The following is a 25,102-nucleotide window of genomic DNA, read 5'->3' on the forward strand; positions in this document are numbered from 1 at the left end:
ACAGAAACCCCTTAAGCAATTCTTTTGCTTTAATAGAGCTCTTATTTTAATGTCTATTGCTATGAGCTATTTCTGAAGGTTCACCAACTTGGAGGGTTGCTTGCTTTCTTTGGCTGTGTTTTGGTCTGTGCTGAGCTCTTCAGGGCAGATTTTATGGTCCTGTGATATTATGAAGGAAATCAAGACATTAAGCAATAACAAAAGAAAAGACAACAGGGAGGGGATGGCGTTTGGTTTTGTTTATTAAAAACTTAAATATATTTTATGGATCTAGGCTTCCCTAGCCAACCCTTCACATCTCCAAAAACCCCATAAAAAGCAGAACAAAAATTTTGAGTCGCTAACTCTGCTTACCCTGTGGGCCTCCAACACAAAAAGTTTATTGAACCATTAAAAGGGAACATATTAATTTAGAAATTTCCTCTAATTAAAAAGTCAGGAGAAAAGAAAGTAAACTGATCTCCACAGCACCAAACACTGACATTTACTATTACCTTAAATTTAGTTCTCATCAGAATTTCTCACTAACATTAACAAGCATACACAAGACAAAGGTCACTGATGCAGGAAGAAAAAGTCCTGAGAATTATTTAACGTGAAATTAAGTAGCTACTTATATTAGTGTGGACTCTAATATAAGAGAGGTTTTTAAATACTACCAGCAATTATGAAGACAAGTCAGAAATCTGTGTTATTTTCTCTAAAGCTTGCTGCATTTGGGGTTTTTTTTTGTGTCTTTGTTCTACAACCTCATCTTTGTATTACCCATTGACTGTGGTTCAAGAAGATACTCATGCATCTGCCACACTGTAACAGACTGAGGGACCACTCTAAAGTTACTGCTTTAATTTTTTTTTTGTCCCAATAGAAATAAAATATTCCAAAACTACAATCCCAACACTAACTTTTCTCCATCACAATATTTTCCCCCAGAATTTTCTAAGGAAATAAAAATCTTACTATTATGAAATAGAGGCAGATTATAATCAGTTTCACCTTCTGCTCCAAAATAAAGGATCTTATACATGTCATCCAACTAAATGGCTTCAGCACTGTTAAAGGAAGAAATAAAGATATTTCTTGGTCTCTGCTAATGAAGCAAACATATAATCAGTAGCCTAACTGAGGTTACTGCATTGTTTTATCCCCATTTCTGGACATACAACTATGATTCTTTTCAGGCCCAACTAAAACATATCTAAGGAATATAGAACATACTTATGGACTGTCACTTTTTCCTGTATTAATTTCTCATAATCCAAATTTATATTTACAGCATTTTGTCACACTGCCCAATATGCAAAAAACTTTGCCAGTAAATTAGTTTGGCAATTTTTTTTTACCCCTGTCACTTGAATCTCTGCAATTTCTAAAGATGCCTTAAGACTTTTATAAAAATACAGGAAAACATGTACACAGTATATTTTTACGTTGAAGTATTTGGTTTTAAACACTAATATTTACTTGACTTCACCACTCCATTTCTTTGCAGGATAAGCTCTTTCTAGAACATCTGTGAACATCTCCCGGCTAGCTTTAGCCTCTCTTCTTCTACTCATGTTTATCTTTCCTCTGAAAGCTGAGATCTTTGGCTGTGCCACTTTCTTCAGATTCACCTTTTCACTTAGATTAGCTCACTACAGTAGTAGTTTCAGGTTTTCAGCATCTCATTATTCTCAAGCAGCCTTCTTGAATCTAATGTCAGATTTTAATTCCTTAAAATTCTTTTCATGCAAAGAAACACAAAACAATGGGAGAAAAACACCGTGGTCCCAACTGAAGCTATTTGTTAAGCTTTTAATAAAGATTTCCCCTTCACTAACACATTGTAATCTTTCTTGGTACACTTAATGTTACTAAGATTATCTATTTAAGAACAAATTTGCTTACCTGAAATCTAATACTGGTTCACAGACTGCACAATACAACAGCTTGCTTTACTGAATCCAGCCTTCCTGCCAACATCAGAACCACCCACCCTTTTCTACCCATCCTGTATCAGAACACAGAAGATCCAGGACAACTTCACACATGACTGGCATCTCTCATTTCTAGGTCATAAGATGCCCTTTCTCTAACCAAAATTTTGTTTAAGCCAAAACACTAATCACACTTTCTCTCAAGAGAAATAAGGCTAAAGGGTACTAAAGAAATCCAAGTGATTAAACTGGAAAACAGCCACATGTGGTATGCTTGTTGCTGCAAAAAAAAAATCAGGGAAAAAAAAAAAAGTACATCAAGAGCATGGACTAAAAAACTCTGGGAAAACGTATACAGAAGCTTTTACACAAATACGTCTACTACCTGACACTGCGCTAAGGGTAAAAGGTGGCTAGTGACATCAATATAGCATACTGAATAGGAAAAAAGTTGATTTCTGCCTTTGTGGGTCATGTCCAGACTGACTACCACTGTTTATTATTTTTTCTATATAGATCATTCTTTTCTGTCTTTGTTCCATATCCACATGGAGAGCGTAACCACACACGCAATGACAATTCACATTGCTGCTTTCCAGTGAACAAGCAGTGACCAGTTTAAAGTATCAACAAAATACGCCGACACATTAATCTTGTTCTTAGCGTGATGGCTGCTCATCCTGCTCATAGTCCCTTCCAGATGGTTCGGTGTGAAAGGGATGGCAGGATGGGGAAGAAATATTCCATACTGTTCTGAACATCTGTTCCACTGTGTTTATACATTAAAACCAACAAAAGCCTTACTGCCACTATCAATTTTACTATTTTAACCTAATACTACTAGGCTAACACCAAATATAGCGTAAATGTTGTAAGTGTACATGAGAAAGGAAAAAAGTCTTTTCAAGTCATGTAACAGCATCTGGCTAGTTTTTGCTATCCTAAGAATGGACTTGTTTCAATAAGGAAGTACTTATGCTGCACTGAAAACACGTTTTTCTTTCATATGGCCTTTCTGGAAATCTCTATTATAGTCCAAGAATTTATCATCATCTCTTCTCCTATTCAAGCAAACAGAACTGAACTGAGTCACCACTTGTTTCCCTTCAGTTTTATTCATTTGTCTTTACCGAAAAGATACACACTATGCATTTGTTGGAGCTTATTTCAATTCTATTTGAACAGTTTTGCACAGTAACTCAAAATATTTTCCTTGCACATATACAGAAATAGTGGTAGCTTTGGGGTTTTTTTAAGTAGAGTTGAAAGAAAGAAAAAGATAAATATCTTGCTACAGTATACAGTCTGCCTAACATTTACCCTTTAAAAATACCATCTCTTGAAAAAAAAAAAACCACTGAGCCAGAGCAAGGAGAAGGAGCTCTGTGTGAAGTTAAGAAAGAGAAGGAAGCAGCACCCTGTCCTACAGCACAGCAAAGACTTTAAGACTGATCATCCCTCGCTTTTGTATCATCTTGACATGTGCAAATCATACGGCTGCTGAACCGTTCAGCTCTTTCTGTTTCAAATAACCAATGACTACATGTATGAAGACACAGAAATACTGATACACTGGTTGGAAAAGTGACATCCTGTAAAATCTCCTTTTATTTTAACCTTTAGGACCTAAATGGTAACATTCAGTGAGAAGTATAAACTAGATGAGGTCAAAAGGAGCGAAATCACAAAGCAGCAATGAACTAGTTGGGTCAGAAACAGATGTCCACTAGCAGGTCAAAATGTTCCAGATGTCATAGGCTTGGATCTTAATCAGCTCTGAGCACAGAGCTGGTTGTGTAGACAGAGCCACAGAATTCTCGCTCTCCATAGCCAAACTCAGCAGCTCAGATATCCAAGAAAATGTCTACAGGCCACTCTTTCAACAACCAGTAGTATTCCCATGAAATACCTGAGATTAATATAGCCTTGAAGGAAATCATGGTTCAAACATCATGCAATGCACTTCCATCGCTAGTGATTCCCACCTATTTGGCACCTCTTAATTTTTCCAGCATAGTAATACCACAGGGTAATAAAATGTAAACAATTAAAACCAAAGAGAACTGCTATTTAATGCTATTACTTAACAGTCAACCATACCAGGATATTTCCCACCTAAAGAAAGTTTCTTTCTTGTTCACCACCTGCCTATTCCAGGATCTTTTTGGACTACAGGCCAAAAAGCATCATTACAAACACAAATTCCTTCTTCACCCATCTGACAGTTAAAATAAAAGGGCACAGAGTGGCTTTTCGTTTCCCAAATTACTACAAACTACTGAGACACTTTTTAAGTGTGATTCTTTCAACATAGCCTCTCGAATGATAGCCTTACACATCTCGGGAGTGCTTACTTACATACATATATACACTATATATAGCATATATATTTTGATATATATACAATATACTTTTGGATATCCAAATGGATACACATTCTTCTAATAGTTTAAAGTCACATTTTTATCTACATTACAGAAGTTGAATACTTCTGTAACACAAGAATCATTACTGCATGATATTTTACACTAAACGATTTGATGCTGGAACAACTTGTAACAGAGTATTACAGTACAGTCTGTAATTATAAACAAGCCATTTCTTAACATTTCGGCTACAATAATGCACAAATAGATGCTGAAGATCATTTAGAGCATGTTTGTCTCAGCATTCCTCCTTCACAAACAGGAAGTGTTATCAGAAGCAAATGCCTTGATTACTTAAAGAAAACATAAGTTGCAGCTAGGCCTTGCTGACTTACATTGATCCTATTTAAGAGAGCCTTAGTGGATTTAAAGTGCTTGAAACAACAGCCTGGGTCACAGCCCATGCGACAAAGGCTGCCCAGTAAGGCCTCCAGAGCCCACCTGCAGTGAGAACATGCCACTCAGATCCCCAAATGACCTCAAGGTAAACCAGAAGCAAATTCAGTAATTTGTTTCTCAGAACTCAAATTAACCCTAAGTTGGAGGGGAAAGCACAAAATAGATGAAGTATCCCCTTCATGTCCGATATTACCCATTTTACAGCAGCACACAATGCTCCCTATTTCCCTTGTCTGATATTTACCACTAAAATCCTTTCAGAACAGGATTTTTCGGGGGCGGAAATCTGCTCTTAAACTATTTTCCCCATAGCAGTTGATCTAAAATGTCACAGGGAAGTGTTAAGTTCTCATAGTTCAGTTAAACCAAAATCTAAAATGTCATAGGAAAAGTGGTTTTTTATAGTTCTTTTCCATACCAAAAAACCTCCAAAAGTCATATATCCATATATACACAAGTACACAGTTTGTGTACATATATATTCAGTATATACAGACATATATACACAAACACACATTTAACATACATATGACACTCTGCAATGATGCAAGAGAGCAGTAACTAGGTCAAACAGTGAAAAAACACTGTGTACTATGACAATTCAGTATTAATCTTTGCCTGCCTCAGCTCCTCATATGCCACCTTCATTCCCAGTTCTCAACAGGCAGGACAGACTTTCCCACTGGGAAACAACTGCCATGATGCTTTATTCTACTACCACAGTATATCACAATCCTTAAAAAAACCTTGCAGTTAAGCAACTCCAATGCCCACCTGAACAACCAGGTTCTTTGAAATCGCAGCAGAAATTTCCTGGCATGTAACAGGAAAAACACAGGCAGTCCATAAAGATTTAAATTAATACAAAATAAATCAACATCCCTAAAATTCCTCAAGGTGGAGCTTCCCAGCCACCCACACAACGTAATTTCAGCAGGAAACTCAGGATTTCCCTAATTATCCTGATTGTGAAACTAATACCAACATTTCACTTTCCCTACATATAAGAAACCTGGAAGTGGCAGCTAGTCTATGTGGGGGGAAAAAAACAGATTTATTTTGGGTGCATTTTACAGAAAAATTCAACAAAATATTTTGGTTTTCGATCCAACAGCTGAGTCTAAGTGAATCAACATAAAAATTACCAACTATTTTCATCCTGAGCCAAGCACACCATCTGTTCCTATGCTGTCCATCTTCTGGTGGCTACTTTACTACAGCATTATGACAAAGTGCCATGCAATCAAGGACTAGTGCATAAATCAAGAAAGACTTGGAGTGCCAAAAACCAAAATACACACCAAGCAACCCACCACCCAAAAAACCAGCACAAAGCACAAGCAGCCTTACTGAGGTCCACCATTAACAGTCAAGTATTCTGCAGCTTTCTGCTGTGGTTATTTTGCTCTGGTGCCTAAGGATGACTGAACTCTGATTAGAGGTTTTCCCAGGTTGAGGATGCTTCTCTTATCTTTCCTATATTTATCTGGCTGTGTACGGTAACTTGAGCACTAATGATGCGATTTCTCTCTATCAGGTAACCTTCCTCTCTCTCCTACATGGTTAACATCATCTAGTTAATCACAGAAACCATTCATGTTTGATGCACAAGAAATTAGCAATCTGTAATTTTCCAGTTCATAGAATAAAGTAGTAATAGTTACAGATGGCATAGCAGAACATCTAGTTATCAGAAGTACAGGAGCTCCATATACCCCGACAACTGAATCACAAGCAAGTAGCACGGGGTCCAGAAGAAATCAAGATGGATCATAACCTTTTTCCTGGCCTTATCGATACTGAAGACATTTTTAAAGATTAAGTTACATGGATATATATTCACCAGGAACAGAATACCAAGAGAAACAAAGCTGCAGTAAAAAAACCTGGAACACACTTGATATATCCAGTATGTTAAGATATGAAGCACATCAAGACTGAAAGCAGCTGCATCTCCCCAGACATAAAACGTTACTTGTCCTTGTGTTTCCAGCTCTCTTGTGACAGATTGTCCCTTTTACTAGTATCCTGAATTCAGATGTCAAAGTTCTGCCCACCATTAATTTCCTAATAATTCAATGTATAATCCTTGTCTCAGGATTTTTATTTGGGTTTTGTTGTTGTTGTTTTCTTTGGGGTTGTTTTTTGGTGTTGGGTTTTGGAGGTTGTTTGGTTGTTTGTTTTTTTTCTTGGGGGGGGGGGGGCAGGCAGAATAAAGCCTAAAAATCAATGTCAGGCATTAGTAAAAGTAACATGGTTTGATACAGTAATACTGGCTTACAAAACCTTATTTGCAGCATTAAAAAGATTTCTTCATTACACATACAGTAGCTCCCACTACAAGACAAATAAGCTACTATAAAACCACAGTGAGTCTCAGACCAAATACAGCAGCTAGTCTTCTCTAAAAATCCCCTTTCAAGATGCAAAGGCTGAAAAGTTGTGTTCCATGAAATCTGGCATTGTATCAACAGATCTCCATGGAGCTAGCAGGGTGGAAGTGCTCCAGAAAGCAGCTTCAAGGAAAAAAAAGCATTCTTACCACTAAGTATGATCAATCACTAAAGAGACGCTCAAGCAATGCTTTTTCCCAGCTAAAGTCATCAAATCTTAGCTATGGTTACTGGGGATGCAGAGGTTACCAATGATAATACTAAGTAATTTTTAAAGTCTGCTTTCTTCCAGCATTTCTAATCAGTACATTTAAATACCCTTTGTGGAACCTTTTGTAAACACATTTTTTTCTGCCTTTCTTCAAGACATATATACACACACATATTTTAAGAGCCTATAAAATTTCAGAACCTAACACTGAACTTCTGAAAGTATCCTACTGATTTACAGCTATCTCTAATTCTCCTCTTTTAGTCAATGCCAAGTGTGGGTGGGTTGAGAGGAAAAATAGTATAGTAGTATAATGTGGCATAATAAAATCAGAACTGAACAAAATACATGCAGTATTATACAAGAAACAGAGCACCACCATCCATGAGAGGTTTTCCACTTGTGGACCTCTGGGGATGTTAAAAGACTTCAAAAGGAATTAGGAAAACAGCAACTAAAGTTAAAGACTGCATTGGCAAGTTGTGTGGTACAATAGCAGCAGAGACACCTGCAGAGCAGAACAGTTGGTGCTGATGATCCTGTGTCCATCATACATGATTTTTGGCAGGGAAGCAGGGATATTTGTTCCCAGCTAGCTCTCTCCTGTTATCATGGCCCATTAGATGCTGAACACCATCACGTATGCTCCTAGAGGGCACCTTTTCATTTTAGACTCATCAGAAAGGGAAAGAGTGCATATACTCCTCAACTGGGGAATTTGCATCATAAATATACTCCTGGATCCAAACCAATAGCATAACGCACCCTAAAATGCCTGTTGTCTTGGCATGTTTTAGTTCACTACATAAAGGTTGAAAAAAGAACAGTTTTATTTTGTTTTAAGTTTATGAGGACACGACTGAAGAAGAGGCAAATACTGGTTGGAGAAAAAAAACCACAATCGTCTTGAGGCTGAAAACCTGTCCCATAGGACTTTTTAATTATGGCTGCCTCCAATATTTACCAATGAAGGCTCCACAGGAAAGCAGGGAATGAAGACATTTATGCACAAGAGTCAGAGCTTCATCTGTTCTCTCTTTCCCTATAATGGCACTCAGTCATTCGACACTTGGGGAAGGAGCTCATCTTCCTCACTAGCTGGCAGTCAGCCTCATACCAAACTCCTGGCAAAACAGCCAACTAAAAACCACTGAAACAGGAATGGACTGCCTAAACCTAGCAATGCTGCAACTGCAAAGTACCATCAGAAAGCCTGTTACAGTAAGGTTACATAATACCTGCATTACTACAGTGTCTGTACACCTAGACATTAAATTTATTCCCCAAACTTGAGAAAGGCAAGAAGCAGCATTCTCAATCATACAGTCGAGAGGCACAAAGCTATTTGATAATGCTGGCCAGCACACAAGGCCCATAGAAGGATCAGAAATCGGACCTAAATCACACCAATGCTTAGCAACAAATGCTTAAACCACAAGATGAGCTATGTTTCCTTCTCAGAAGCAAAATCCAGTCATTGCCTTCGGATCCACTCCACTTAAAGTTGTGCTTTTTAAGACAGCTGTAAAGCCAACCACTCCTTGATTTAATTAAATAGATTCCTTTCCCCATTCCCTGTTTCAACATTTGTTATTATAGCTGCTCCTGGCTGAGCTGCTTCCAGGGCTGGAATCAGCTTGGAAGTAAGCAGAACAGAAAAGAACTCAAAGCAGTTTATGGAATTACTGCTCTTACAGCTGAGACCACGCAAGTAAGAACACTCAATCTGCTTCAGCAAAAGGAGAGAAAAAAACCAAACCACAAAAACCCCAAACAAATGGTAATTCAAACTAACCTCCCATTTCATAGTGAAGCAGGACAGAGGCATTCAAATGACCAGCTAAGATATTTTGTTGTTGTGTAGATAAATAGCAAGCTAAGCACAAGTGACTACCTAAAACGTGGTAATAGATCTGAAAGATTAGTAACTGCTTTAGTAACTGCGTTCTACAAGAAATGGCATTGATGTTCTCAAAGAAAGAGGAGTTAACTCTAGCCAGACACCAGAGAGACAAGATCAGAACCTCCCTTTCTGCTCCCCCTCATGAGGAACGTGTAGGCAGTGAGGTCACCCCTCAGTAACCTCTTCTCCAAGCTTAAACCTGGAATCTTCAGCTGCTCTTCGTAAGTCGTGCCCTCTAGCCTTAGTCCATCTTACTGGTAGGAATACAGACCTATGACACTGAAGAGCTCAGAGCTGTTGCAATTTTCTGTCACCCTCTGCTGCCACATTTCCCAAAATCACGTAGGAGGTCCCAGGAAATTCTGAGATGATCAATCAAATCTTACTGAACAGAGAAAACAGATTACATTTCTTATGTACTACTTCAGGCTCAGAGATATCTCTTACGTCCCAAGGACTCTACTACATGATATCTAATGCATGCATTACAAATTCTGTTTACCCTGTTAGCCATGTAAGTACTTTATGCCTGCATCACCTCCATCTTTTTCAGAAAAAGATACTTTTGGTGAATCCTAACTTGATATACATTGATTTCTGTGATTTATTTACAAAAAGAAAAAACAGCATATACCCATAAATATTTAGGACCAAATTAATATTAAAGCATGAAGTATTAAAGGGTAATTTTTAAAATAAATATACAGTACTCTGAAGGAGGAGGGTGGATAGAACCTCAACAAAAAATTGGTCTCCTCAGGAAGTCACCAATCTGATGAAACATACCATCACATCTTAAGAAAAGCAGTTGCTCTTAGCTCCTGGTAAATTGTGAAAGTCCCTTTTTTCTTTTCTAGGAAATTAAGACTGAATCAAGGACAAATCACTGGGGGGGGGGGGGACATATTCTATGTTTTGGATCTAAAAAGTCTTAATTCTGACAATTCATAGAGAACAGAATGTTACTTATTTCCCACTACTTTAATCATAAATATCATAAAATAGTGCACAAAAAGACTGCATGTTGAACTGATCACATTTGTATTTCATAATTCCAGAGAAAAACACCCATCTATCAAGACAGCAGCCAAACACCTGAAGAGAAGCCTCACAGTTTTATATTGAGTTTTTTACACTGTGTTTTATACAGACATTATGTCCTGCCCACATTGTAGAGCCATGGTCCAACCTTAGCCTCCTTTACAGGAGCCCTACTGACAGCGCTTTCTCTTCTCCTTCGCTTCTAGCACCACAGCTTTTGGCATACTCTCTACCCCCATTGCCCAACTACAGCAAGGCAGGCTGTTGTGTCCTTCACACATCCTACAGCTGCTTTCCTCTAACAGACAGTTTACTAGCTCAGACTGGGCCTTGCACACCTCACTTGGCAACGGCGTAACTCACCATCCATTTACAACTAGACAACTGGTCTGACAAGAGTTGGAGCCACTGGTAACTAAGGGCAGGGGTATAAACTAATGCTTCCAACTACCCTTTCCCCTCTGCAGTTTTACATTCCAACGTTTGCCTACAAGGCCTGCTTGGTACAAAACTTTGCTCTTAACTTTATTATTACGACTGTTTATTAGTTGTAGACAGATTCTAGAGACTGTTGCTTACTCTCACAAAAAGAAGTGTCCAGTAACTAAGAGTATGCAACTGGGTAGTTGCTCTTCCATCTTTCCTATCTGCTCCCCACAAACATCCCAAACACCCCTCCCATTGTCAGGGTAAAATATCATATTCAAATTATTTGAATATGAAAACTCCTCGGAGAGGCACCATAATGTGTCAACTCTTCCCAATAACCCTCAGGACAGCAGCTTCTCCCCCAGTCCCAGGGGAAGGGTACCTATTTGGTACTTGCTAGGTAAATGCTGACAAGCTACAGATCAGGCAGCTGTCTGCAAAGATTCTCAGTAGGTTGTTTTTTTCATTTGGTTTGGTTTTTTTTTTTATTTTTCTTTTTTGTTTGGAGGGTGTTTGTGGTTTTTTTCAAGTATAAGAAAGCCCTTAATACCTATCTTTAAACTGTTTTAATGCATAGCTGAGGCAGCTACATGAAGAAGGTAATGGCAGCTTCCTTAACCCTATAAATATACAAACCGCACATCAAAAAAAAAAGAGGAAGCTTTACAAGTGATGTTTTATTTACCAGAAAAGGTATATGATTGCAATGAGTATTGCTAAAACACACTTAAATTTTATTCCTGAAGTCACAGGAAAGGGCAACCATCTAGATCCTGATGATCACTGTAGTCTCTTGAAATTACTTGAAGAAAGCTGTTTGAAATTAATTTTAACATCTATTTTCCAAAACATGTGATGATTTTCTCCACTCCAGTTCCACAGTAGTCCTGAAGATTGCTTCAAATCATTTTGCATATTGGACAAAAATACTTTCAATATTGAGCTATTACTAAATTGTTCTGAACAAAAGTTTCACAGAATCACAGAACAGTCAGGGTTGGAAGGGACCTCTGGAGATTATCTGGTCCAACCCCCTGCTAAAGCAGGTTCTCCTAAAGCAGGTTGCACAGAGTCACATCCAGGTGAGTTCTGAATGTCTCCAGAGAAGGAGAGTCCACAGCCTCTCTGGGCAGCCTCTTCTAGTGCTCTGTCACTCTCAAAGCAAAGTTCTTCCTCATATACAGGTAGAACTTCCCGTGTTCCAGTTTGTGCCTGTTGCCCCTTGTCCTGCTGCTGGGCACCACTGAAAAGAGCCTGGCCCCATCCTCCTGACACTCACTCCTAAGATATTGGTAGACATTGATAAGATCCCCTCTCAGTCTTCTCCAGGCTGAAGAGGCCCAGCTCTCTCAGCCTTTCCTCATCAGGGAGACCCTCCAGTCCCGTCATCACCTTTGCAGCCCCCTGCTGGGCCCTCTCCAGTAGTTCCCTGTCTTTATTGACCTGAGGAGCTCTGAACTGGACACAGCACTCCAGATGTGGCCTCACCAGGGCAGAGCGGAGGGGCAGGAGAACCTCCCTGGATCTGCTGGCCATGCTTCTCCTGATGCACCCCAAGATCCCATTGGCCTTTTTGGCCACAAGGGCACACTGCTGGCTCATGGGCAACTTGCTGTCCACCAGAACTGCCAGGTCCTTCTTTGCAGAGCTGCCTTCCAGTAGGTCAACCCCTTGCCTGTACTGGTGCATGAGGTTGTTCCTCCCTTGGTGCAGGACCTTCGTTGAACTTCACCAGGTTCCTCTCCCCCCAGATCTCTAACCTGTCCAGGTCTCACTGAATGGCAGTGCAGCCTTCCGGCCAATCAGCCACCCCTCCCAGTTTTGTATAATCAGTGAGCTTGCTGAGGGTACCCTCAGTCTCTCCATCTAGGTCATTGATAAATAAGCTGAACAGGACTGGACCCAGCACTGACCCCTGGGGAACACCACGAGCTACAGGCCTCCAGACAGATCTGCACCATCTAACACAATCCTCTGAGCTCTGCCATTCAGCAGTTCTCAATCCACCTGTCCACTCACCTAATCCACACTTCCTGAATTTACATATGAGGATGTTATGGTAGACAGTGTCAAAAGCCTTGCTGAGGTCAAGGTAGACAATATCTACCACCCATCCACCTCTCTCTAGAACTAGGTGTTCTTTCTTAACACAAGTACATTTTGAACCTGAACATGCTGAAGTCAAAGCAACAGGGGGAAAATTAAATCCTAGAATGTTGGTGTCCAGGATATTTTTGTATTTCTTTAAATGACAGAAACAAAGATGCAGAATTCTGAAGTGAACTTACTATAAACTTGCCTCCATCCCAGCACTGCAGTTGCTGTTATACTGGTGATCAAACGTTCCTCTGTGAAATGCAATTATTAGTTTAAAACCCATAGAGCTAATGAGGTCTCACAATCCATGAGGAATAGATTGTAGCCAGCTGGCTGCCGAGCAAAAAGCGGACCGCTCTTGCCACCTCGGTGATGAGGCTCCAGGAGGCAACACTGTGATTGTTGGTACCTGAGGCTATTTGAGAATCACCAGCTGACAAAACTTGTGCAACTGCACAGGAAACCAGAGTTTTTGCAGACTGACAGGGTAACACTAAGCTCAAACATGCTGACTGATTCTCAAAGACTGTCATTAGAGGTTATCTATGACTACATGGATCTTCCCCAAATTATGTAACAAACCTATCAATACTTACATTGCTCTTAACTACACTTTAAAATAGTCAATGCAATCTACAGACTACAAGTCCCATGTATAGAAAAAAACAAGCCATCAGAGACTAATCTACACACAGCTGAAGAAATTTAACTAATCACTTTAAATCTAGAAACTGATTTAGTTAATCATAGTGCAGGCAACCAAGATTTAAACCTCATCTTCAAGCAGATCTCTATGCACTAGTTGCATAATTCAGAAGTGAAGTTATGCCAACCACAGAAAAAGTTCAAAGAGGTCAATGACTGTGTGTGTTTGCAGTATTGAAGTAGCACTGAATTTCCCAGTCTCTGGCAGTAATAATGAAGAATACTGCTTTATGTGTTCATATCACTATGTTGAAAACATGATGGGCATGCTATGGCTCTCACAGCACAGATGCTAGTTTTACCAGGTTAATCCTCCTATGTTAACATTATGCACATTCCCAGATTGCATGTAAAGTCCCTCAACTCCATACAGTCAAGTCCAAAAATGTAAGTGCACGCTGAATAATTTAACCCAAGACAGGCAAGAGTTGAGCCCAAATATCCAGCCTCTTCTATTATCACAAAGAGAAAACAAGAAAAGCTAGGAGAAAATGCATGCACCTCTTAAGATCAGAATCTGCAATTAGAATTCTCGATCATGTTTTAAATCACTCTCTCCCAAAACCAGTCCCACCTCATTTTGGCTTTACCATTTGTAATGCAAGGATTCTGGAATACCTTCTCCTCTCTCATAGGCCTTTCTTCTCCCCAGGATACTATTTGGAAAACACTGTTGTGTCTCTCTCCCCTCATCCAATGCTATGTAATTGGTGATCTTCAGCTTTACTTTCCACCATTCTCCAGAAGATTATTTCTCCCTCCTGCCCAACCCATCTTTGACACTCACTCGCTCCTATTCTGAAAAGCTTCCTTCCTTCAGGGAAAATGCTAACTTAAGTCTTCAGATAAAAATTCAGAAGAAGCTTTTCCTAAAAAGTTTGTTTCAAATCTGAACTTAAGTTACTAAATCATTCTATAATTTGCCAGCTACTAAGCATAAAGGTTATGTGACTGAAGAATCACACAGTACAGGCAAGTCTTTGCAAATAAGTTTGGTTTAACCCTGACTAGAAGTATTGAAGTTGATTTCACAATATAAGCATTTCTAAGGACTGTTCCAGTTTTATTCATACAGAAATCACAAACATAATTTTAATGTCTTTCTTCAAAATATGTAAATGAATATGCAACATTTTTATATGCCAAACTATGAACACATACTTTTTAGATCTGCTTGTATCTGATGACAAAGGAACTCTTCAGCTGGTCTAGTGAATTGACATTTGGGGCTGGTAAGCATCAGGGTCCCTTTTCAAGCCCTGCATTTGGGATTTTCTTCCCAACTACATGCTCTCTTAACTTTCTTTGTGGGGGGCTCTTTTGGAGCTTAGTGTTGCAGGATTAAAATGGAACTTTAAAAAAGCCAGTGCATGCTACTTGAATGGAATGGCATGTAAAGGAATCTGCAGCTTGCACAAACATCTAATAATTGTATTTTGAGCAACTTGACAACTTTCGGGGTGTTTATATTAGCAAAACACACTAGGAAATCCAGAGAAGCATGACAAGGCACAATTATAATGCAAGCGACAAAATGAATGACTTGATTTAAAATGAAAATTCCTTACTATGCATGCAAATCAGGCAAATTAAGTCATTTAACTATTTAATTATGACTTGTAAGTTCAGTTCTTTGAAGAAGAAATTTAGAAAGAAAAATATTACCTTTCTGTAGAAATCAATCATTATTTTAAATACAAGCTTATTTTGTTGACCAGGTGGAGTTTCCAAATTGTATGTCCTATGAGAACATTTGTAATACACGAGTGATCAGAGTTCAACAAAAATTTAGAATATTATGTCTACTAAAATTAAGTTTTAATATCTTTTTAAAATCAAACCCTGATTATTTTCAAGTATGTTCAGCATTGTATTGAAATACCTTTCAGATACATTAAACTCCAGACTATTAAACAGTAGATACCTTTCAATTAAACTCTACATGAAAGTTGTGCTTAACCTGCACAAAGAAACAAAATATTTGATAATACTACACTGAGTATGAAAAAATACCTCAAAATAATTTTTGAAGTTCTGTGAACACATACAATTAGGTAAAATATTCCTACACATACATCCTTATTCCTGCAGCAAGCAATCTCTACAACCTCCCATGAATGAAAGCAAACAACGATGTTTCTATGTACCATGAAATGAAACAGAAATATGTGCTGTAACAATGGTTGAGCTTACAATATAAAAAAACATAACACTGGAAGTTAGAATATGACAGTTGTGACTTTTAATCTCAAAAGCAGAAGAGGTCTGTAAAGCCAGCTACTAGAGAAACCAAAGTCTGAAGGCCAGACACTGGAGAGAATTGGGGTCTATAAAAGTCAGCTACGGCACTGACCACAGATATCAATTAGCTACTGGAGAGACCTTTGCACACACACACACACCTGCACACACACTATATGACAACAGGACACATATTAAGATGAATAATTCTCACATTTTCATTGGATTAGTGTATTGCTGCTTATTTAATGATCAGTAGTGAAGCGTATTTTCAGTCTTTGATGTGCCCATTTGGTTTAAAAAAATTTTTGCAGACTACTTCCTTTCCCTGACATACTTCCTCCACCTTTGTAATTTATAACAAATGATCTTTTTTTCCAAACAATTTCAGTATATAACCATAAAGTTATTTTACCATTTAAATGGGAATTGCAGGAAGGTCAGAAAGGGGAAAGGTCTGTATTCACATTTCTGTGTGCACCATATTGCTTCTTGATCCCTTTATCCCTCAAAATCAAGTTTCTTTCTTGAAATTGTGAATGCATGCATAGAATTTCCCAGAAATCCTTTGTTTTTCCTCTAACTTGAGGTGTGATCTCTTTCAGAACATATATGCTGACAAGCATCTTGAATATCATCAAGCACATAATCAGCATTCAAAATTAAAATAAGCATACATGAATTTCAGCTGAGGGGAGACAAAGTGTGCCAGAAGATCACAACCAGAGTTATAGCCAGTCAGCTCGAGGACATAAGCAAAGTCAAAAATATCCTAAAGCAGTGCTGCATACTTAGCTTTTTTCAGACCTTGAAGCAAGCATGGCTGGCTGCAGTTTCTGCCAAAGGCAGCACTGTGGCATGCAATGCAGGAAGGAAACAGTCTCTCCTACAAGTAGCTAATACTACTTTTAACCTCCTCATCCTCTCAGAAGGAAGAACAAACCTGCTTTCCAGCTTCTTCCCCTGTTCAAAAGGTTTATCTTTCCCACTGCAGAACCAGACAAACTGCAACCCCCTACAAAAAAAACACACACACACCAACAAAACCAGCTTTATTTTAACAAATTTGTCTACACTTTGGCAGTAGTCCTCCATTAGCACCACCCAGCGTGGCCCACATCTTATGTCACATATTAAAGGAAGTGCTACACAGCTGTTTTCTTACTTTTCGAACAACACAACATATTCCTCATCTAAAGTCTGTGGTGTGCATGTTGCAGCTGAGCCAGATTGGGGGGGTTCAACAAAGCTAGTTTAATATCAATAAATGTAAAACTTTCATTATCCATTGCACTTTGAGGCAAACAGTCAAACAACTAACCTCAGCAGATTTAATTTAAATCTCCAAGACAAAGCTCAGCAAAACACAGATTATACAGGGTGAAAGTTATTAACAGATGCAAATTTATAAATCCAATCTCTCATGAACAGCCATGAATAAAGTAAATTTATTTGTTTTCTACACAATAAGATTAGCGTTTACATTATACTAGTCTCCTGCATTAGTAGTGCTTTTAACATTTGTTTCAGAGCCTAATACAGCGTATCTTCAACATCACAAAAATATAAACCTTCCTCCCAATGCTAACTCAAAACCTTCTGGTCAGTTTCCAAACTCCACCACTGGTCTTCAGTTCAAGGACTTAAGAGTTTTCAAAGCTATCTGGACCAGATTCACACAAATGCAAAAGTAAGTGACAAGGTACATTCAGTAAGAGCTCCCTTGAACAGCTTACCATTTAAAAAGGAGCTGAAAGTAGTCCCTTTACGCGTTTTAGAAGACAGCTGTTCTGTGACTTGCTAGCACACTCAGGTAGCTTTCTCTGCAAAGACAAATTCAACTTAGCTTTTCAAGAACAGAATAATTGAAGATATGCATTAAAAATCAGGTTCGATGATCAACTAGAAAATTAAAACATGCATGTGTAGAATCTAGACATACTTTTAACTGTTTAGAGATAAACGTTATTTCATTATAGCTTAAATTTTTTCAAGGTAAGAAAATAGCTTGTATTATTTTATAACCAATGCCCTTTTTTAACTGGAAGTATCTACAGGGAAGGTTACATTTACCCACTTTAAGACTGTGTGGATGTAAAAATGTGACACAATGATCTAAAGTAAAGCATAAAAAAACAGGTTTGAGAACCTTACATATTTCACAGTAAATATTACTAAACACAAACCCACTAAAACACACACACTAAAGCAATGAGACTCTCTTGCAAAAGCTAAACAATGTTTCCAAAAAAGTACTACAGATCCTAGAATCAAGAGGATATTCTGACTTATAGATGACCATTTAGTCATACACTAATTTTTTATAATATTTTTCGTGATTAAGGCATAGCTGCCCTTTCTGCAAGTACTGTACAAAGATGATCTTCTAAACCAGATCATAGGAGACTAATATTATAGCCATATTATTCAAGGTTGCTCCTATATATTCCTTGATGGAACCTGATTAGGCATTTTAGACGACAAAAATTTGTCAGAGATATTAAAAAATCTTCTCTATTTCAAGGACATGTATAAAACAGGATTTATAAAAAGCCAAAGCACCTAGAAGAGCAAGACACTGTTAGGAGTCACCACACACAGACTCCTCCAAGGCAAGAAATCAGTAGCCTAGACAACACCTCTTGCTCTCTGTCACCACTCTTAAGTTTCCTTTGCCCTCCCTCAAAATATTAGACCTCTGACATCATGGCACCCCACCTCAATTCCAGTAAGCATTGGTGCAGTGGCCACCTATTCCAAACATAGCACTGCCCTCTAGTTAGCCTGCTACCAAGGTCTACCAGTTGGCCAAGGCCTTGGTCCTCACTTCAGTGTTTACATACTTACAGAAGGAACTGTTCTAAGTTAGACATTATAAAAGGCTCAACTACATATCATTTACATTCAGAGGTCTCCCTATCTTATCACCAGGGTAGATGTACTATGTGGGGAAGAAGGTGCCTTCCAAATGCTGCTTCACAATCCTGACTGAAGTTGTCAGACAAGATCCTATTAACCTAAGTGACTTAACCAACAGTGACTTCTGCAGGTATACCTGTGGTTCAGGAAAGACTAACAGTGCTTTCAAGTAATCAGCACTAGATTGAAAAACACTACAGAATAGATGTCATGGAACACTAGCCTAGCACAAGGTGACCAGAACTTCACATTGAACTCAAGCCTTTTAGGTACTATCAGGGTGGCTGAAGATATATTTACACATTACATTAGCCTCAGCAGCAAGGGCACCTTATGATGTTCTCAGTTTCCCACCTTAGCTACTCATTGCTGCCCACGCACTGCAGTTCACTGCTTCCATCAGTTACATCAACAACTGTAGTGCAAGCACTACATGAACAGGATCACCAAATCCATCCTGTGATGGAGGAACTCTCCACTCAGGTCAGCAGTATGTGACACCTATAGAGGGATGGGAAGGAAGCCAAGAATTACCACATGAAGAGTGAGGATGAGACTCACACAGCTTTCACAGTGAAATGAGATCAACTATCCTGACACATATTCCAGGGGTTAGTAAAAAACCTTGGCTAAAGACACCAAGACACAATCAATGTCAAGTAGTTTTGTATCTTTAAATCAGAATTTTCTGATTGTTTGTTAAATAAAATATTGAGAAAAGACTCACGATAAGCCAGAGAAGAAATGCTGGACTCCCTCACTGCGTGTTCTACATTTAAGATATGTAGTTATAACAAAAAAAATATTGCAGATGCACACAACATGAGATATAGAAAAGAAAATGTTTCAGTACACCATTTACAGTCCAGCAATATCTATATACTGGCGTAACAATATACTTGCTCCCTTTTGAATGGATTCTTTCTTTCCCATAAAATCTTTAAGAGGAAAGAAATCCCAACAAAAAACATTATAAAGGGATTCTTACTCATTACCAAGAACATCACTGACTCCTCTGCCAAGTGCCCCCATTTGACTCATTCACTAATTCACAGAAAGTACTGAACAGTTTCAAGAGGGTAAGATTTTAGAGAAGCAGGATGTATAATGCTGACTTCTAGTCAGAAATGTGTATTCAGCTGAATTATGTTTAAAATCAATGTTGTAAAACTTTCTAAACAGGACTCCTAGAAATGAAGGGATTGTACAGAAGCAATTTGAAGATCAAGCTGCATAACTTTTACAGAGATTGAGGATTAAAAGCATCCAAATGGTAGGTCATCATTAAAATAGTGAAAAAAGGATTTTATTTTAAAATCTGCTTTCTGGGGGAGGGGTTATAAAACATGGTTTCATATATGGAGATCCAAAGCTTACTAGTGTAGTTTGAATTACAAAGTTAACCATTTTATCAGTACATAAACACACAAAAAGGAAGTGCTTTAAAACTCCATTTTTCACTTCCTGTGTGTATTCAATCTTGAAAGCACAAAACTAAAATTTTGGAAAGTACTGTAACTTTACAGCAGACATGTGGAAAACCCTGACAGTTTCTGGAGTCTTCAAAGAGCAGAACCACACACCAATTGGTAGGTAGGTCCCACTTGGTCTTAAGTACTACTACAGTGGGATGGCAGCTTTTCTGTAAGAGCCATACAATTACTTAAAACCAAGGGACCTCTCAACAGCCCATCCTAAGCAGCCTTCCTGAAACTGACCAGGACAACTAGAGAGTTTCTTATCTTTAAATTAGGCTTGATCCAGATCCCAATCTTCAACTTGGGCACACAATAGGAACAACATAAAGGAACAGAACTCATGTTTTCCAAGTAGTCTTTAAGACAATTGCTGTTGTCTAGCTTCCACAGACATCCAGAAACACAGACTTAGTTAGGACACATGCTGTCCTTGGAATGTGGAAAGCTACCTGCCCTCCATCAAGCCCTCAAGGGACAATTTCCTACTATATCTTTCTGAGAACTGCTTTGATGGTCAGACTTGGTCACAGCATCCAGTGTGTCCTCTACCACCAATTCCTTCCGAACGGGGTGAAGATCTTGGGAGTTTTCCTTTAAAACACAGGCAGATAAATTAAAAATAACCAACCTGTTGTGAGGTACCTGGTATCTCTTTTACTCATTTTCACCAGCGGATTACGGTACAAATATTCACTGCTTGACTTGAGTAGAGCAGTCCTTCAGTATTGGACAGCGGAGACCTATCTAAATTGGAGGCTGGCAAAATCCTAAGCATTGCATGAAACTTATCTGAGATTAAACATGATTCTTGGAGATTTTGCAATCTACAAAAGACAGCCCATCACGCTTATGAGCCAACTAGTAACAGCACTGGTCTGTCAGACATTCTTGGCTGGTAAGAAGCATGGTAGCATTGACCAGCCCCAACATATTTCACCTCTTTGGCACCTCAGTGGTTAAAAGGCTTGCCCAGGACAACACCCTCTTCCTTAATAGTCAGCACTGATTCTTTACTGCAAATGAAGCTAAGCATAAAGACAAGGCTATACCACAAATGACTAGTACCAACCACAAGAGCTCTTCCACTCTCTCATCTTCAATACAAAATTAAAAGATTTTCCCATCACTGACAACAAAATAGATCTAAATATCCGAGAAGGAACAAATTTCAGCTGGCATGTAAGTATTAAAGTGTTTTCAAGCACTGGAAAAGGTTTTCTAGCAGCATTTACCATCCCTAAATCTCCACATGTAACAATCCTATCTCACAGTACAAGTCTTCTGTACTATCAGCCTGCTCTTTCTCCCAGTATAACCCCATGCTCTTCTGCAGAAGTTTATAGTGTTCCCATCTTCACAGAAAGGGAAAGAGCTCCCTCCTAGCTCAACTTGCAGTGCCCAGAGATGTCTCCCTAGTGCTCTACACAAAGAAATGCTTCTGGATTTACATCAAAGTGAAAATCCACTTGAGTAACAATACTAAAAATGGACCTTCCTCAGCAGACAGCGCCTCTGTAATTTCAGTTTTTGTCCTCCCACCCAGAGGGAGGATTATATACAGTAATTTGTCAGTTAAGATTTAAGAACATACTTCTTAAAATAAAAAAGTCACTCGAATTCTGCTTTCTAGAGCATTCAACCTCCTTTCTTGTGGTTAGCAGATACTGCTACAAGGCATGAACATCTAGACAGAAGCGTTATATAAGTACCCCAAACAGAAAGAAAACCTGTGGGCTCCATTAGAAGGATTAGTCCAAGGCTAGATGATGGGCCAGACAGAGGTACAGGCTTTCAAATTAGATGCTTCACTAAAAAGAAGTGAATATGGTGACACTAGCAATACAAAAATAACTGTCAGAAAGCTGACAGTCAACAGTCAAAGCAAATAGTGGACTGCACCATATCCTGAACAAAACTTAAGATTTTATTTAGCTCAAACTTCTCCATAAGCAGTAGGGGGTCAAGCAGTTTGCACCCTACTGTTTCATAAAATTACAGTGAAGTAGCAGAATAAAGGAAGTATGAATTAACACAGGACACAGAACTCCACTGAAAAGTGCTCGTCAAAGTATCACATGTACACATATATAGCACTAAAACGAGACACTACCTCTGAGATTGATAAACGAAATTTAGTGGGCTTCAGAATGCCTAAGAAAAAAGGCAAATCAAAAAGAATTGACATAATATTTAAAAAGGAAAAAAATACTGCATCTATAAAGTAGTGCAACAGGGAAGGAAGCAGCAGCAAGGTCATACTTAATGGCTCAGCACTGCCACAGCCAACAGCCAGATTCAATGCCATGGAATCAGAATTATGTAGATGGTCACAGGCTGGATCAAGAAAGCAGCTGCTCTCCCTAGCACGACCCATCCAGGGGCAAGATACTTACATCTGGATCTAGCCGATAGCAACCACTCACATCACTATGATTAATTCCCCTACAGCCTCCAAGTGAAAGAGAAATGGAAAAAAGAGAAAAGCATTCAGATTCAATGTTGGAGAATGAGAGGCACATCCTACACCCTAGTAGAAAAGAATAGTGCTTTGGGATATAGACTGGGGTCATGGAAGAATCTCACGTTCCCTGTAAAAATGTTCTCAGAGTCCACATCCTCAGTTCAAAAACACATGCGAGATAGGAAGCTTGTTTCCTTTGTAAACTTTCTATGATACCTTAAAAAGGTTTTGGTTGAGTGTTGGGTTTGTTGGGGTTTTTTGTTTGGTTTTTTTTTTGAAGTACATTAATAGCAAGATTAGGTCTAAAGAAAACATTGGACTGATAGTTGTTGAAGATGGTCATCTGACTAATAGGGATGAAGAAAAAGCAGAGGCATTCAGTGCTTTTTTTTGTCTCAGTCCTTAATAATACCGATAGGTCTTGGGCTGCCCAGTCCAGAGTCAGAGAACAAGTGCAGGAACAGCGACTTTCCATTTGTGGACACAAACTGTAAGGGACCAGCTGTATCAGCTGAATGGTCACAAGTCCATAGGGCCTGATGGGATTCATCCCAGAGTACTGAAGGAGCTAGTGGATAGATATTGTGGCGGGAGCCCTCTCAACCATCTACCAAAGGTCTGGGTAGGTCACTGCTGACTGGGAGCTAGAAAGTGTTATACCAGTTTACAAAAAGGGTGTGAGGGAAGACCCAGGGAGCTGCAGCCCTGTTGGTCTGACCTCAGTTTCTGGAAAAATTATGGTGAGGATTATACTGGGTACTATTGAAAGACATTTAAAGAATACTGGAATCTGGCACGGTCAGCATGGGTTCACAGAGCAAGCCTCGTTTAACTAATTTTATATCCTTCTATGATAAGGTCAGCCACCCAGCAGATGAAGGGATGGCAGCAGATGTAGTTTTTCTGGATTTTATAAGGTTTTTGGTACTGTCCTCTACAGCATCCTTCTGGACAAGCTGTCCAGCTGTAGAACGAGCAGGTTTACACAGCTCTGGGTGAAGAAGTAGCTGAAGGGCAGAGCTCAAAGGTGGTAGTGAATGGGGCTACATCTGGCTCATGACTGGTCGCCAGCAGTGTTCCTCAGGGTTCAATTCTAGGGCCAGTCCTGTTCAATGTATTTGCCAACAATCTGGATGCGAGAGTTGAATGCATCCTTGGCAACTTCGCTGATGACACCAAACAGAGGTGCGGCCGACTCTCCTGAGGGACAAGAGACCTTGCAGAGGGTTCTAGATAGTTTGGAGCATGAGGCTGTGGTTAACGGGATGAAATGTACCAGGTTCAAATGCCAGATTCTGTACCTAGGACGGGATAATGCTGGGCACAAGTACAAACTGGGAGAGGAGTGGCTGGAGGGCAGCCGTGCAGAAAGGGATCTGGGGGTGCTGGTCGGCGGCAGCAGGCTCAACACGAGTCAGTCTGGCTGCCCTGGCCAGGTCGGGGAACACAGCACCCTGGGGTGCATCAAACACAGTATGACCAGCTGGTGAAGAGGCGATTATCCCGCTGGATTCAGCACTGGTGTGGCCTCACCTCAAGTACTGTGGGGCCCAGCACTGCACACAACTTCAGAAGGATGTGAAGGTCCTTGAATGCGTCCGGAGGAGGGCAGCAAAGCTGGTGAAAGGGCTGGAAGGAATGTCCTGTGAGGAACAGCTAAGGGCTTTGGCCTTGTCTAGTTTGGAGAAAAGGAGGCTGAGGGGCGGCCTCATTGCTCTGTACAGCCTCCTGAGGAGGGGAAGGGGAGAGGGAGGTGCTGAGCTCCTCTCCCTGGGATCCAGTGACAGGACACATGGGAATGGTTCAAAGCTGCATCAGGGAAGGTTCAACACTGAACATCAGGAAGTATTTCTTTACCAACAGGGTGGTCAGACACTGGAACAGGCTTCCTAGAGAGGTGGTTGATGCCCCAAAGCTGTCAAGCGTTTAGGAGTCATTTGGACAATGCCCTTAACATGCTTTAACTTCTGGTCAGCTGGTTGGACTAGATCAGGGGTCCTCAAACTTTTTAACCCGGGGGCCGACATGCGCGGATGCAGTGGCAGGCAGTCATCTGCAGCTGCTTGGTTTCCCCCCCCAACCCCCGGGGGGGAGGGGGGGGAGGGCAGGGGGGGTCTGTAAATACCAGGGGCCGGATTGAGGACCCTGGGGGCCATATCCAGCCCACGGGCCGTAGTTTGAAGACCCCTGGACTTCACTGGACAGATCACTGTAGGTCTCTTCCAACCAAAATATTCTATTCTTAATAAATGTTCTCCCATGTGTACATACTTGAGTATGCATATAGATATATATACTATTGCAGTTTAGTTCTCACTGTTTATAGTCTTTCATATCTACAGACACAAAACCTTTATGAAAGTTCAGTAAAAACACAGACTGGAAGGTATTTGCAAAAAGTGTGTTTTTCCCCCAGACTGAAAGTCTCAAAAAGCATGTAAATTGTTTCTAGACAGACATAGGTATCATACAGATAAATC

At 39.7% G+C, this 25,102-nt stretch overlaps 1 protein-coding gene across 9 annotated transcripts in view; it reads right to left on the reverse strand.

The window, feature by feature from the left end:
- WASF3 (WASP family member 3) overlaps window positions 1-25,102 on the reverse strand; it is a 74,850-nt gene that overhangs the window by 34,125 nt on the left and 15,623 nt on the right. For 4 of the 9 annotated variants that reach the window (XM_055802850.1, XM_055802841.1, XM_055802842.1 and 1 more), the window contains one exon: window positions 17,501-17,587. The exons of 1 other annotated variant lie outside the window; for it this stretch is intronic. The gene's annotated coding sequence lies outside the window, so the exon portion shown is untranslated. Of the gene's footprint in view, window positions 1-16,707; window positions 16,780-17,500; window positions 17,588-19,037; window positions 19,185-25,102 lie in introns of all 9 variants that reach the window. 4 more of the 9 variants (XM_055802844.1, XM_055802843.1, XM_055802846.1 and 1 more) reach the window with 3 other exon arrangements.

The sequence above is a fragment of the Falco peregrinus genome, chromosome 4, assembly GCF_023634155.1.
Source record: "Falco peregrinus isolate bFalPer1 chromosome 4, bFalPer1.pri, whole genome shotgun sequence".
Lineage (NCBI taxonomy): Eukaryota > Metazoa > Chordata > Aves > Falconiformes > Falconidae > Falco > Falco peregrinus.